A 9,923-nucleotide genomic window follows, 5' to 3' on the forward strand; every position below is an offset into this window, starting at 1 on the left:
CCAGGGCATCTCTCTGACAAATGGTGATAAATGCCAGCTTTGTTCGTGTGTGGCAGGTTACCAAGAACTCAGCAAATTCCTGAGCAGGGGGAGCCTGGCACTGGGGATGAAAAATGAGCTGTGAAATAATAATGATAATAGCAGGATTCAATAAGACAGATGCAGTCCACATTTATTCCATCGATCCAGGCTTATAGCACCAACACTACCTGACAGACTTTTATTTGTAGTTATCTTTTCTATCATTTTCAGAAGCTGAAACTCAAGTGGTAACTCAGGTTGATCTAGTACTAAAATATAGCATTTTTTTTTCCTTGGAAGTAATATTTAAGCAGARTTTAAGTGAGACAATTACCTCAAAACAATTGCCCATGAGAATTAGTAGTTTGGGGGAAATTTTCCTACTCATTTATAATAAACTGAGTGAATTTGTGCTCTTCTGACTTAATATCAGGAAATCTTGGTGGTGCTGAGCTTCATGCAAACACATACTTGAGGCAAGCCCATAAGATCCAGAGAATAGCAAATATTGACCCTCTTGTATCAGTGGAAAAGCAAGGACAAAACTGGCTGTGGGCAGATCAAATTTCATTTTCARTATAAATATTTGGTGTATTCTTCCTGCTTTCAGCTCAGCTCTCATTGTTGATGCTAACAGGTTGAAATCCCTGCTCCTGCAGTTTGCCTCTGTGTAAGAAATTGTTCACGTGTCAAGTTCTTTGGGACTCTCAGGGTCCAGATAGCACACCGCCATTTCTTCCTCTTCTGATCTCCAAAACCATATCTCGTAGTGTCTCATGCAGGTTCCTTGAGGCAACAGATTGATATACCTTTTGGATACTCGGGAAAACAACACTGGCAGGGGAATGCTTGGGCTTGTGTGCAGGTATTCCAGAACATCAGCACACTGGTTTGCGACACCTCACTACACCCTTTTGATGAGAAATGTCTGCAAGTTACTGTGAAATTGCTCCTATTCAGGTAGGCTAAGGTAAAATGCAAGTGAAAGTATTTGTTTACAGCAGTAAGCAAAACAGTCACAGATAGTCCTGGGAGGCTTAAATGGAGAAAAGAAAAAAAAATATATGGAGCTTTCTGAATTCATCTTTATGTGCTATCTTGCTGATGCTCTCCTGTCTCACACCTTGCTGGGGACTTTGACCTCCTTCCTCACTCTGGGCTCAGGTCTCCAATGATTTTCCAGGGATTTAGCTGCTGCTGCTGCTGCAAGCATCAGTCCTACAACCCTGCTGCCTGTGGCCGTGTGGTCCTGCCCTGCCAGCTCATCCACGGTGGCCCTAGACATGCTGGCGGGGCTGTGCGGTGACAGGGGCTAGAGCATCCCTCTGTGCTGACACTCACCTCTGTTTCTTGCTGTTGTCAGGTTACCTTTCTCTGGATCATTTCTTTGACCTTCCAGCCCACAAGGCTGCACCAACGCTCGGACTGAYCCCAGTGAGAAGGCAGGTGAGGGGGAGAAAGGAAGGGAGGCAGCAGGGCTGAGGTTGCTGGCGCGTGCTGGCTCAAAGTCTGTCGGCAAGCGCAGCCTCGCTACACCCATTTCTGCCTGCAGCATCTCCACCTGCGGGGCCAAATTCTCCGTGTCAGTCCATTTATATCAACAACGATACTTGATAGAATTGTCGAAACGAGTTAGCTGTGTGTAATCCCTCTCGGGCTTTTCACTGAGACTTGACATGACAGTGATTAGCCACTTGGGGACAGCTTTTCTTCCAGAGATCCTGCAATGGATGGAAATCTCCGTGGTGCAAGCTCATAGGAGCCAGCTGCAGAACRAGGTTCAAACTAAGCATGGGGCTTGAGCTCTCTGCTCACCCTGGAGACCTTCCCCTCCAAACAGATGCAAAGTGCACTGGCAGCTGACACACAGCGAAGCTTGTGCAGAGTTTTGAACTGTCTACTGAGCAATTGAGGGGCATATATTTACAAACACAAGTATGAAATCGTAGCAAGATATAAATTACACTTCACCACATCACACGTAACCTAACCAGTGCATCTTTAAATGCTCATTTTGTTTTCCTAATGGACAAAAACACTGCACTGGATTTTATTATTTAATTATAGAAGACTTGGGCAGTTATTTTTCTCTAGTTCTCCTTTCCATGCACAGCTGAAGCCACATGGGTTCCTAAATTCTGTTCTTGGGAAAAGAGATGTCTTGGCAAATCTTTATTTTTGCCGTCTAGACAGTATCACTCATATCCAATATTTTCCAATGAAGTGCCTATGAGACTATCAAAAAAGAACCCAACAACAACAAAAAACAAAGGAAGGGGATGAAGCAAAATAGAAGAGATGAAGAGTTATTACAGAAGCACAGTGCTTTCTGTAATCAAARTGCGTTCAACGTAGATCTTTAAAATCCAGTTCTTTAATGTGGACCATGATTATCTTTTCTTCCAGGAAAACACATGTACATTGAGCCTAAAAGGTCAAAAAATAATAAAAAATGAAATAGTATGAAGCTTATCGTTTCATCTGGTTCACACAGAATGACTGACCGCAACAAGTTTTGATCAAAAGCYGAGGCGCCCTAGTGTTTTGTTTCAAATGTGTGGGATTCACAGAACCTGGCAGRAGAGATTTAGGGGGAATTTTGCAAGAATTGCAGCCCTCAGGAGGACCGCTCAGGTTCACAGCAGCTCAGCAGATGCACATATCCACTCCTTCCCCCAAATTAGGCAACCTAGACAGCTTAAGGGGTGATGGCTGTATAGGCCARTGTGAATCAGAGGTCTAAACCAACTATGTGAGAAATAATCCCTCAGAAACAACAGAAGGTATATGCAGAGGGAGGCAAAACCATCTCTAGGTGATGTGTGTGTTTGGGCTTTGGAAAAGGGCAGATGAGATGAGGCGAGATGCACAGGCAAAGCRCCCTGGAGGAAGGCGCTCCTAGAGAACCAATTTCACCTAAAMTGCATCAGCCAGCAACCCCAAACCTGCACCAGTCTGGTGGCAWGGCTGTAAGGTAAGGCGGGCTCCTCGCTGCCTGTCTGCAGAGCCCTGCTCTCGTGGGCCTTCTGCGAGGCTCTGGCACCCGGTGTCTCCAGATGGGTTAGCTAATTTCCAGTTATGTAACTTTTTCTATTTTCAATGACTGAAAGTGAAAAGGCGAGTGTTGGCCCCAAGGATGCTGGTGGACAAATGAAATACTGAAAAATATGGAAGTCACAGGGAATTAAGTCAAAATTCTAGTGAAGCCACAATCTATGTTGCTGTAACAGAGAGCTAAACAAAATCTGAAAAAAAATCTTATTTCTTTGTTCTTTAAAAAGAAAAGRGAAAGGAAAAGGGAAAGGGAAGGAGAGTTGCTTCAAAATTTATATAGCTATGAATACAGATGAGATTATGCAAAACACAAGTAAATGTCATTTGCCTCCCTTTGCATAAATGCATGATAAGAAGTTAGTAAAAGTACATACAAGACAATTTTCACAGCAGAAGCAAAGTGTAAGACTGTGGTAAAAAAAAGACCAGACATACCACAGACAYGAGATTTATGAAGATATGGCAACTCGACCATGAATTTCATTGCTTTATCCTTTTGGAAAATGAGACTTTCTACCATTGTTCAGTGCGTGATGCCTGTGGCATGCACAGATCACACCTGTTTGAGGATATTATTCCCCAGCCCAGGCACCCTTGCACRTTCAGACGTTGCTTCAGAAGCCTTTGCAATCTGCTGGAATAGCCACCCAAGTCTGAAAACTGGATAGTACAACTAACGCTCCCAGTGCAGCCACCATATTTTATGGTGCCGATTCAGACACTGAATCTGTATTGCTTTTGGAGCTTTTCTGCCTATCTAAAAGCTTTGGAGGGTAGCAACTCTTTCTTTTCCTTTTTTTTTAATCATCTCCAAAAGCCCTCTGATTAATTAGTTTTCCTTTCCTTTCCAGTTACCACATTTGGAAGCTGGAATATTCCCTTATATTGGAAAATAAGAGTCAAGTTGCTTGGGCCATGCCTGGGTTATCCTGTAAAGTCCGTTGGCAAAGCAAGAAATAAGAAAGAGATGTTCAGGATCTGAATATCTAACTATCACTGGTCTGTTGTCCTTGAATTAGGTAATTTCCGTTTGATTTAATATGAAATGTATTAAATAAATTAATAAATGTTTGAGATTTTTCATGTCCCAAAGTTGATGTCAAGTTTTACTTGCTTTTCTTACTGAAAATAACAATCACTTAGGGGGTAAGTGGCTGGTATTTTTGTCTCTTTCCCTTTCAGAGATTAAAAACGATGGCTTTGGTTTTGTTCTTAGAGAAAAGCCAAATATGCCCTTATTGAGCACTCAGAAAAGACTTATCAAGACTCTGCAGAAGTCACTTCAGAGAAAAATTCCAAGTCTAGAAACAACTTTAGAAAGGCAACATCAAATCAGCTAGTTCTGAAGAAGATAATTGATTTAAATAACACCTAGCAACAAAATTAGACAGAGGTGAGTAGAAATATGAAGTGCCATTCAGGGGATCCAGAAATACACCTCATTCTTGGTTTTGGTTGCTCTCTAACTCTGGAGAGCAAATGAAAATGTATTTCATAAAATAAGGTTCCTGGAAAGAAGTTCAAATTCCAGATGGCTGATACCATCCAGGCACCAGCTGTGAGTAGGTAATAAAGTCTGCTTTTAAAAAGAAATAGGTAGTGCCAGGCTGCTAGTGCTGCACTTAAGGGTTTTGTTCTGCTGAATTCAACTAGTTTTAAGAGCCATACACATCCAGGGTTTGCACACAGCCCTTGGTGTGAGTCTCCTCTTTTTAATTRCCATTAAACTGTGTAGCATGTACCAAAAGAAATGTTATTGTGGTAGGAATGAAGCCTTTGTCAAACCACATCAAGGAGCAGGCTGGATATGTTTTCCATGAAGATGGAGCTCATGATGCTTGGAGAGTCCACAGCAATCTCCAGAAGRTGAAAGATACTTTATCTGGATTTTTTTTCATTGGCCATCGTATACAGTGAATCATACCAGCARTGACAGAGATGAGAGGAGAGAGCAGAGATTGAGGGTAAGGCACACCAAAGGTAGGTTGRGCTGAGAGTGGCTGTGGTTTCAATGGCTGAACTTATTGAGAAGCCTTCTTGTACAGCTTATCACACCAGGTCTGGGGCAGTCAGGTGTCAGAAACAGAGACAGAACCAGACTTCCAGGCTCCTCTAAGCTGATAAAAGGGTTTTGGATAGCCTTTAGCTCATGGTGGACATAATGGTCTACTCCTGATGCTTGTGAACAGTGATAAGTCGATGTTCTGATGCTGGCTGGATCGGCACCTGCAGATGACTGAGTCTGGAGAGCGTTATAGCTGCATGCTCAGTGCCAGATGTGCACCTGTGTGCTGAGACTCAGGTCCCAGAGTTGYGTTCAGAGTTGGGTGTGCAAACACCTGGGGACACAACCGGTGAAGTACGAGATGAATGCAGCAACTCAGCACACATGCTCCTACCTATTGGCATGTGAACGAGTCTCCCTCTCTCGTGTCTTTATCAAACACAGCTAAGCTACCAGGAAACCAGGTTATCTCTGAGTTATTATTGCAGCTAGGTTGCCACGGGACTATTTCATGCTACTAAGGAGTYAGAGATGTGGGACAAACTCTTAAAGGAGAGCAAGTGAGGTGAATGAAATTGTGAGGTTTTCTTGTTGTTGTTATTGCTGTCACAGAAAAATACAAACTAGATGTTGTTTGAACGGATGCCCATAATCCATCCACTCCCAAGTTAATACTGGACTGCCTGAAAAAAATGAGTTTTTGAGGATCTGGAATTAAACAACACATAGACTTGAACTTGACCTGTTCTTCTGAAAAAAAAAWTTCTCTGTTGTTCCCTAAATGGAAAAATTCACTTTAACATTTTCAAAATAAAATGTTACCTTTCCATTTTGATATGGTACTGTTTGGCATAAAGATTTGCTTTTTCAAAAATTTTTTGAAAAGGGGCATTAGAAATGTGTTGGGGCACATGTTGGGCCTTACATACTCTTCCTAAATTTTGTTATATCTATTTATAGCAAATGAGGCCCTGAATGTGTCACTTTGAGTTGGTGTGGTACTGGCAAGGATGGTTCTTGCCTGTTTGAATAGCACTAGCCTTTCTTTTGTTACAGCGATCAGCTACACTCTGAATTCAGCCTGTAGCATTCCGCCTTTTCTGAAATAACTGCAGTTATTTAAATGATTGAAATGATTCAAAATGACAAACAGACTGGAAACTGTCTGGGGTTTATAATTTGCTGGGAACAATTTCAAATTAGAGAAGGAAGTGAGGAATGAAGGCTCCTGGCTGTAGTATCAGCTTGATCTTCATATATCTGTGTGAATTTCAAGGGCAAATCCTGACATCAAGACCAAGTCCTGTGATGCGCTGAGAGCTGCTTGTCGCTTCCCCTCCAAGGAACTCGGCAGAAGTCCTTTTAGCAGGAGCACATGGAAACATGCCCGCGGTTTCAGGCATTCATGAAACGAGTGTAATCACGCTTGTCTGCCTTGTGGGGAGGTGCAGCAGACACTTCACTGGGGTTTCCAAGGTATTTAGGATCTTCACATGAAAATAAGTAGCTAGTGTGTTGCTACAGAAAAGTGGGTGAGTACCTATTGGACGGATTTATTTTAGTATTTTGGAGATACATTTGTTAGAACCAAGGATGAGTTACTGAAGTGCTCAGCAGAAGCAAGAAGGATTTGAGGTTTTGTTGCTGTTGTGGTTGTCGTGGTTGTTGTTGCTGTTCCTGGAGTGCTTCTGCTTCCTCTCATTTCTAGGGAATGAGAGAACCAGCTGGCGTAGAAATCTGTCTCACTCCTGCTTTCTCTATTTCTTTTCCATTTCTTTCTCCTTTCTCTGCACCAACAATGTGCAGCTCTGTTGAGTAAGCTGAGTAATGAGCCTTTACTAAGGCAAAGCAGGGAGTGAAAGGCAGCTTTGGGATCTGTTTAACGTTAAGCTGTTATCAGGATATGCTTTTAAAAAAGAGTGTCTTCCTAACAGGCCTGGTGCAGAAGGAATCTGTGAATTCCTGCGGGCAGATGTTGATCCTTTACCCAATCGTTGTGTTATCTGCTCCCCACCAGACCGTACTGCTGGTACGTAAGCGGAGCGCTCTCGTTTGGCCCTGGATAGTCGCTTCCTACAGATCAACTGCTCCCTGTCAGGAGGGTATTTTAGCAGATATCTCATCCACCTCTGGGAGCATTAGTTAGGAAACTCAGATGAAGATCATATTTGTCTTAGGTTGGTAAGAAGATATCATCTCCTTCTGTTCACGTTTACTGGGAAACTGTAGTTATTTGTTTCTAATAACACCTCTGCCCCTTGCAGTGTGTTTGCAGATGGTTGTTTTACCTGTAAGCCCAATTATGCAGGTAACTGTTTTTCCATCATCCAGATTTTCCCACTGTATTAACAATATTAAGGGAGCCAAATATTCTCATATTCACTCCCTTCACTTAAAAATGTTTGCTGAGWTAAAGGAAATAATGACATGAATCTGAAGTAACTTTGGGCAGTTTTTTTAGAGTTACACAAGCTGGAGTAGTAGGTATTAGAAATGCTACATTGCTCTGCTTTCTTTTGCATCTTGCTTGAACAACAGCAATACTCTAGGAAGACTGGTTTCGCCAGGATGTGGACCCGAAGTTTTCCAGTATGGGTGGAAAACTCTAGGTCTGCAGCACTAGCCTAGATACTGGAGGAAACTGAATTATTTTTTGTAAATATTCTCATAATTCCTGCAACCCACATAGGGGCATGACCCYGAATTTGGAAACTACTGGACTAGTACTGGACCAGTGCCTGGGCAATGGAAATGTCTCATGTAGGTCTGTTCCAGTTCTGCCAGTGACTTGAAGGTGACCTGGCATAAATCACTGAGACTTTTTGTTGTGATACAAGCAGGGCTAGAAAACTTTCACTGCTTTCCTTGCAGTGTTACAAAACTTAATTTGCCCAGGAAAGCAGACCGCGTGGGTGAAGGTGTGGTTCCTGACACAGGCAACCCTTCTATTTTAGAAACTGCTGTTCTACCCTTATTTGTGGTCAGAGCATTCTTCTGCACCTGTAGGATAAATAATGTTTTTCTTAATTTTCAGTTAATTAATCAGTTTACTGGCTGTGCTGGTGTTGCRGTCTCTGTCTACGGAAGGCAGTAGAGCCAGCAGCATAGAGTATATCCCCAGAGGACTGACATACATCCCTAAGGAAAATTTTGGATGAGTGATGGCAGCCCACTTTCCAGCCTCATAGCCTCTCCTTCGTGCGAAGATCTTCAGGTGTGAATTTTCAGGTAAGCAACTGCCTTGTGGGATTTGTGGTGAATCAGACTCCAAGTAGAAAATACCGGAATACATGAGCACATATAAAACTTGGACAGCAAGAGAGACGAACAAGCAAAGACATCCTGTAAAATCCCTGTGAAGTTGTCTGGTGGGAGCAAGATGACTCTTGCTTGATCCAAATGTTGTATTTTGCTAACTTTGCTAAGCYGCTTCTCTGCCTGCTGGCTTCCTGGGTCCCATGGGAAGTCCCAGCCCTTGCAGGAGGTCTCCAGCCCTAGGCCTGGGCTGACCCTACAGCAAGGGCTCCAGAGGGGYTCTTGATGATGGGCGTCCTCTAGGATCAGTCCCACTGAGCTCAGTGAAAATTATGTCCTTGGCAGTCAGACTAGACCTCATTGCATTTCAGAAGTGACYTCTTACTAGTGTAGTTGCCCCTTTACAGAAACCCTGGAGTTATTCAGTGCTCTGCTATATCTTCCAGTAAACGTAAGGCTTTCTGCTCTAAATGGCTAATTTCACACAGGAGAGCTTTTTAAGCATTAATAGCATTTTTTAAGAAGATTTTGACAAAGAAACAAATGTTCCTTAAATGTCTCTCTTCCCAGCATCCTGCAGTGCTGAGGACACAACCTTGGGAGAGTTATTTAAAGTAATATATTTTTATTTGCATCTTCTAACTAAGTAAAGCACTGGGACCTCAATACAATTCCTTTCAAGGTGACCTAGGCACAGTAGTGTTGTATGGACAAACCATGATGTTGCTTAATAYGGGCACTTGCTGGCCTGATATTATCACCATGTTATGTGCTCTGACTTCCTGTAAAATTGTGCAGTGGCTGGGAAGATGTTGGTATAGCCAAAAAGTGAGAGCTTGGTCCTGTGGAAGCTGCTGACAGAGTTCCTGGTGGGCTCGTATTAGCCAGAACTTTTGCTTCTAGTCTTTAGTTGAGGAGCAGAAGAAATGAACCGCACAAGTGAGGACTCCTGTTCTGCCATTGGGTCAAGCAAGTGAAATATTGTGCTCATTAGTGTCCGACTGTCTTAGACAAGAGAATCACCTGCAAAGTTTTTGGGTGTAAAATTGGTATATGTGTTGCTCAGGAGTCTATCTCAGTATCTTATGGACTGATATGGAGGCAGAGTTGCTTATTCTTTTCTATTAAGTGATTTTACATACCAAACCTGCCTCAGAGATGGTGTGTACCTGCTAGGGAGCCTGGATTTCCTTAGCTGTTATTTTTGGCCAATCGTTTACAGTAGGTAAGGCCAGTGGCTATGGAGAGATTACCAGATCAGAACAGCACATTCCCATTCGTACACTCATCCGCAAAACAAAAGTCAGTATCAGGGAAAGTTTATGACCTCCAGGTTTCTGGCACCTGCTTGAAAACTGCTGCCAGCTGATGGCTGCTTCAGGAGGCTCTGTGAAATGAATTGGTGATTATAGTTCAGTTGCTGTTGACAGGCRTCCACCGTACAACCTCCGCAATTGGCAACCTTGGTGGAGGCACAGCGGAGAGGTCCAAGACYGAATGAGCAGGAAAAATAAACAGTGCTCTCATAACAGGATGTGACTGCCTTGCTTCCATGATTCATGTCCCGAGTAGCAATCCCCCGGACCGG

General features: G+C 43.0%; 1 long non-coding RNA gene across 1 annotated transcript; it reads left to right on the top strand.

Moving 5' to 3' along the window:
• Positions 1 to 279: 279 nt before the first annotated feature.
• On the top strand, positions 280 to 4,167 carry LOC146589696 (uncharacterized). Its single transcript, XR_014897133.1, has 2 exons — positions 280 to 1,467; positions 3,927 to 4,167. It is a non-coding gene; the product is annotated as an uncharacterized LOC146589696 (long non-coding RNA).
• The last annotated feature ends 5,756 nt before the right edge of the window (positions 4,168 to 9,923 follow it).

This window comes from Rhea americana, unplaced genomic scaffold (genome assembly GCF_003343005.1).
Source record: "Rhea americana isolate MKP2758 unplaced genomic scaffold, rheAme1 scaffold_44, whole genome shotgun sequence".
NCBI classification, from domain to species: Eukaryota; Metazoa; Chordata; class Aves; order Rheiformes; family Rheidae; genus Rhea; species Rhea americana.